This window comes from Triticum aestivum, chromosome 3A (assembly GCF_018294505.1).
Source record: "Triticum aestivum cultivar Chinese Spring chromosome 3A, IWGSC CS RefSeq v2.1, whole genome shotgun sequence".
Lineage (NCBI taxonomy): Eukaryota > Viridiplantae > Streptophyta > Magnoliopsida > Poales > Poaceae > Triticum > Triticum aestivum.
The window spans coordinates 578,044,382-578,049,230 of record NC_057800.1 but is presented as its reverse complement, the minus strand read 5'-3'; positions in this window follow the sequence as shown (position 1 = coordinate 578,049,230).

Here is a 4,849-nt window from a genome sequence, read left to right as displayed (position 1 = left end):
CGAGTGTGGCTACGCCCGGTCCTTGCGAAGGTTAAAACAGCACCAACTTGACAAACTATCGTTGTGATTTTGATGCGTAGGTAAGATTGGTTCTTACTTAAGCCCGTAGCAGCCACGTAAAACTTTCAACAACAAAGTAGAGGATGTCTAACTTGTTTTTGCAGGGCATGTTGTGATGTGATATGGTCAAGACATGATGCTAAATTTTATTGTATGAGATGATCAAATTTTGTAACCAAGTTATCGGCAACTGGCAGGAGCCATATGGTTGTCGCTTTATTATATGCAATGCAATCGCGCTGTAATGCTTTACTTTATCACTAAGCGGTAGCGATAGTCGTGGAAGCATAAGATTGGCGAGACGACAACGATGCTACAATGGTGATCAAGGTGTCGTGCCGGTGACGATGGTGATCATGACGATGCTTCGAAGATGGAGATCACAAGCACAAGATGATGATGGCCATATCATATCACTTATATTGATTGCATGTGATGTTTATCTTTTATGCATCTTATCTTGCTTTGTTTGATGGTAGCATTTTAAGATGATCTCTCACTAATTATCAAGAAGTGTTCTCCCTGAGTATGCACCGTTGCGAAAGTTCTTCGTGCTGAGACACCACGTGATGATTGGGTGTGATAGGCTCTACATTCAAATACAACGGGTGTAAAACAGTTGCACAGGCGGAATACTCAGGTTATACTTGATGAGCCAAGCATATACAGATATGGCCTCGGAACACGTGAATCATATAGTAGATATGATCAACATAGTGATGTTCACCAATGAAACTGCTCCATCTCACGTGATGATCAGACATGGTTTAGTTGATTTGGATCACGTGATCACTTAGAGGATTAGAGGGATGTCTATCTAAGTGGGAGTTCTTAAGTAATATGATTAATTGAACTTAAATTTATTATGAACTTAGTCCTGGTAGTATTTTGCAAATTATGTTGTAGATCAATAGCTCGCGTTGTTGCTTTCAAATGTTTATTTTGATATGTTCCTAGAGAAAATTGTCTTGAAAGATATTAGTAGCAATGATGCAGATTGGATCCATTATCTGAGATTTATCCTCATTGCTGCACGGAAGAATTATGTCCTTGATGCACCTCTAGGTGACAGACCTATTGCAGGAGCAGATGCAGACATTATGAATGTTTGGCTAGCTCAATATGATGACTACTTGATAGTTTAGTGCACAATGCTTAATGGCTTAGAATCGGGACTTCAAAGACATTTTGAACGTCATGGACCATATGAGATGTTCCAGGAGTTGAAGTTAATATTTCAAGCAAATACCCGAGTTGAGAGATATGAAGTATCCAACAAGTTCTATAGCTAAAAGATGGAGGAGAATCGCTCAACTAGTGAGCATGTGCTCAGATTGTCTGGGTACTGTCGTAGTTCTAACTCTGACAGTGATGTAGGGGGGTATGTATGGAGAGGCTAGATCTCAGCTATTGGGAAGTTGTAAACACACCAAGATGTACGAGTTCAGGCCCTTCGCGGAGGAAGTAACAGCCTTACGTCTCGGTGCCCGGAGGCGGTCGACTAGATTACTGGCGTGTGAATAACAGGGGTGCGAACCCTTCATACTGAGGAGGGGGGTGGCTTATATAGAGTTCGCCGACCCCCTCCTGCCCTCAGTAATGCAGGGTTTAAGGTACATTTAAGGTTGGGCGTTACTGGTAACGCCCCTAATAAAGTGTTATAATGGCCATAAAGACTACTAGATAGCCGACCGTTTGCCTGCGGAGTGACTTTAGGTCTCCTGGCGATCGAGTGGTTGGCTTCATGGTCGAGTGATAGCTTCTTGGTCGAGTGTCTTGAACCCGTCGAGTGGGATACCTTCAAGTCGATTGAAAGGTGACTTCTTCTAGGGATGTCCTAGGGTAGGGCTTTTTGGACAGGTCCGTGCCCCTACCCTAGGTACATGGCTTCATCATTAGCCCCCGAATGGATCGAGGTTAGAGTGGGGAAAGAGTTGGAGATCTTTCCGACTGGTTCTTTGGGCTACATGAGTGCCTCGTTTTGGGTCAATCGTCACGGATGATGTTGCCAACCTTTTTCAGTCGCCTTGATCCATTCCAGGCCTTTCGTCGAGTGAATTTCTTTATTTGTGACATACCGAGCGTCGGCGCAGGCGGGGTCTTCCATTTTGACAAGTTGTTCTGCAGCCCGCGGATGTCGTGGGATTTCGGATTTTGGGAAGGGCGCGGGACGGGAGCGGCCGCAGTAATCGGAAGCGATAAAGAGGAAGCTCCTCGATCCCCGCGTTGCCTTTTTCGCCACGTACTGCGCGCGCGTCTGCTGCAGGATTTGAGTGGATAGTTTGGGCCTACCAGTCAGCCACTCGGGAGCGGCCCCTTATAAATCGCCGGCTCGGGGTTTCCAAGCAGTGCGCTCTCTTCTCCTCCTTTCTTCTTCCTCTCTCCCTTCGCAAGTCCTTCCGCCACCTCCATTATCGCCCCGGCGCAGCAGGCCCGTGCGAGACTTCGCCGGCGACGATGACGAAGGGCAAGACCTCCGCTCTGGAGCGCGTGAAGAAGGCGGCGGCGCAGGGGAAGGGGAAAAGATCCGCTCGGGGCGGATCCTCCTCAAGGTCCGCTCTGCCCAAGGGCTGGATCCAGGGCGATTGGATGCCGTCAGTGATCCGGCAAGATGATCTCGACGACATGGTCGAGGGGGGAGTCATTCCCCATGAGGCTGCGCGTCTTCCGGGGAGAGAGATCGAACCTCAACCCCGCGATGGTGAGTGCGTGCTCCTAGCCACCCACATCGACCGAGGGTTTTCTCTGCCGCCCCATCCTTTTTTCCGGAGCTTCTTGAACTTCTTCGGAGCGCAGCTCCACCACTTTACTCCCAACTCCATTGTATACCTTGCCGCTTTCATTTCCATGTGTGAGGCTTTCTTGGGTTGCCGCCCCCATTGGGGACTTTTCAAGCACATCTTTACCTGCCATTCTCAATCGGTCAAGAAGGCCAAGTCGAGTGACGAGAGGACGCAGGTGATCCAGTTGTGCGGGGGCTTGGCGATCCAGATGAGGGGGAAGAGCTGTTTTCCATCCATTACTTTCCCGGAGTCGGTCCGTGGCTGGCAGGCGACCTGGTTCTACTGTCAGGACCAGGCGACCCCAGGACAGTCGACTGGTCTTCCTCCTTTCTCCCTTGACCGAGCTGAAAAACATGCTTCTCTAAAAGTGGCGCCGGAGGAAAGGTCTCAAGTCAAAGTGCTGGCCGGTCGAGTGGTTGAGCTTGTCCGTGAGGGCGTGACGGGCATGGATTTGCTGGAGGTCTTCCTCCGGAGGTGCATCCAACCGCTCCAGGCTCGTGACCACCCGATGTGGCTGTACTCGGGTCTTGACGACACCACTCGGATCCACCCGGAGAAGGTCACTGATGAGATGCTGGAGGGGTGGCTGTCGAGCATCACAGGAAACAAGGACAACCCCCGAGGAGCCAGGAGGGTAATTCCACTCGACAACTCGTACAACGTGGACTAGGTATGTCTCTATGCTCCTGACTGAGGTCTTGTTTTTCTTCATTGGTCTTCTTTGAGTTGGTCGATCGACCTTTGTCTTGTCTATTGTTTTTCAGGCAACTACTGAAATGTACTCGACGCCCAATGGGGCACAGGGGGCAACTGAGGAAGGGGAGGCGAGCGGAGGTGAGAGCGGGGACGATCAAGGCGAGTGGGAGTCCGAGGGTAAAGGAGAGGGAGGCGATGACGTCGACTCCAGCGAAGAGGAGGAGGAGGAGTTTGAACCCCCCCCCCCCCCGCCTGGAGGGGCGATCCAAGCTCACACACGACCCAGCGCAGGAGCGTGGTAGTGCGACTGCTCCTGTTGGGCAGTCGTCGAAACGCCCTCGGATCTCTTCTCCTACGCCGATTGGAAAGGCTCCTAAGCACTCGCGCGCAGCGCCGTCCAAGCTGCCCAAGGCTCTGCCCAAGATGAAGATGGTCGTCCCCACCATTTCTGGGTAATAATAAAACTTGTTATCCTTTGTCGACCGTGGACGGATCCTTGGTCGATCCATTGAGCCAACCGACTGACTTTTGAGGCTTACAGTGCTGCTACCTCTGAGATCTCCGCCAAGGACGACGACCAAGAGATGGAGGATGCTGTTACCTCCAACCCTGGTACGATTACTGACGTTTCGCTTTAAGTCGACTAAACATTTATTGCAACCCTGGTCGATTGAACGTTTCCTTTGTAGCCCCTTCTCATGTTGTCGACCTCCCGGATGACGACGACAACGAACCGCTGAGAATGAGGAGGAACAAGAGGTCGACGGCTGACAAGACCCCCCAACCTGCTCCGGCGTCTGAGGCCATGGCTCGGGATGGTGGTGACACCACTCGGGCTTCTGTGACTTTCGCCATTCCTCTGACGAGCGTGCGGCCTTCGGCATCGACTGCGGATCCACCTTCGCTTTTTGCTGCGTACCCCGTCCCTGAGGACCAAGCGGCTGCTGCAAAGGAGGCTATACGCTAGGCGGGGATCATGATGGAGCAAGTGAAGATGGCTCGGGAGGCCAGCCAAGCAGCCTATGACGCGAGTTCGGCTCTTCAAAGCAACGTCCAGGTCAGTCGACTCAACACTTGGTCTGTTATGATATGCTGTTTGAAGAGTCTCTTTTTCGAAGATCTTTTAATCTATATCTGTACACCCACTGGGCGTGTCTGCCAATTCTTGGATGAGTGGGGGCACGCTAAGTGCACCCACTGGGTGTAGTCCCCGAGACTACAGTGGACTGCTGGCAGTCGACTGTAGTCTTTACATTGTGTTGCTATAGCTGTATTTCTTCACTCGGTCTTTCCCTGAAGATCTTTTTTTT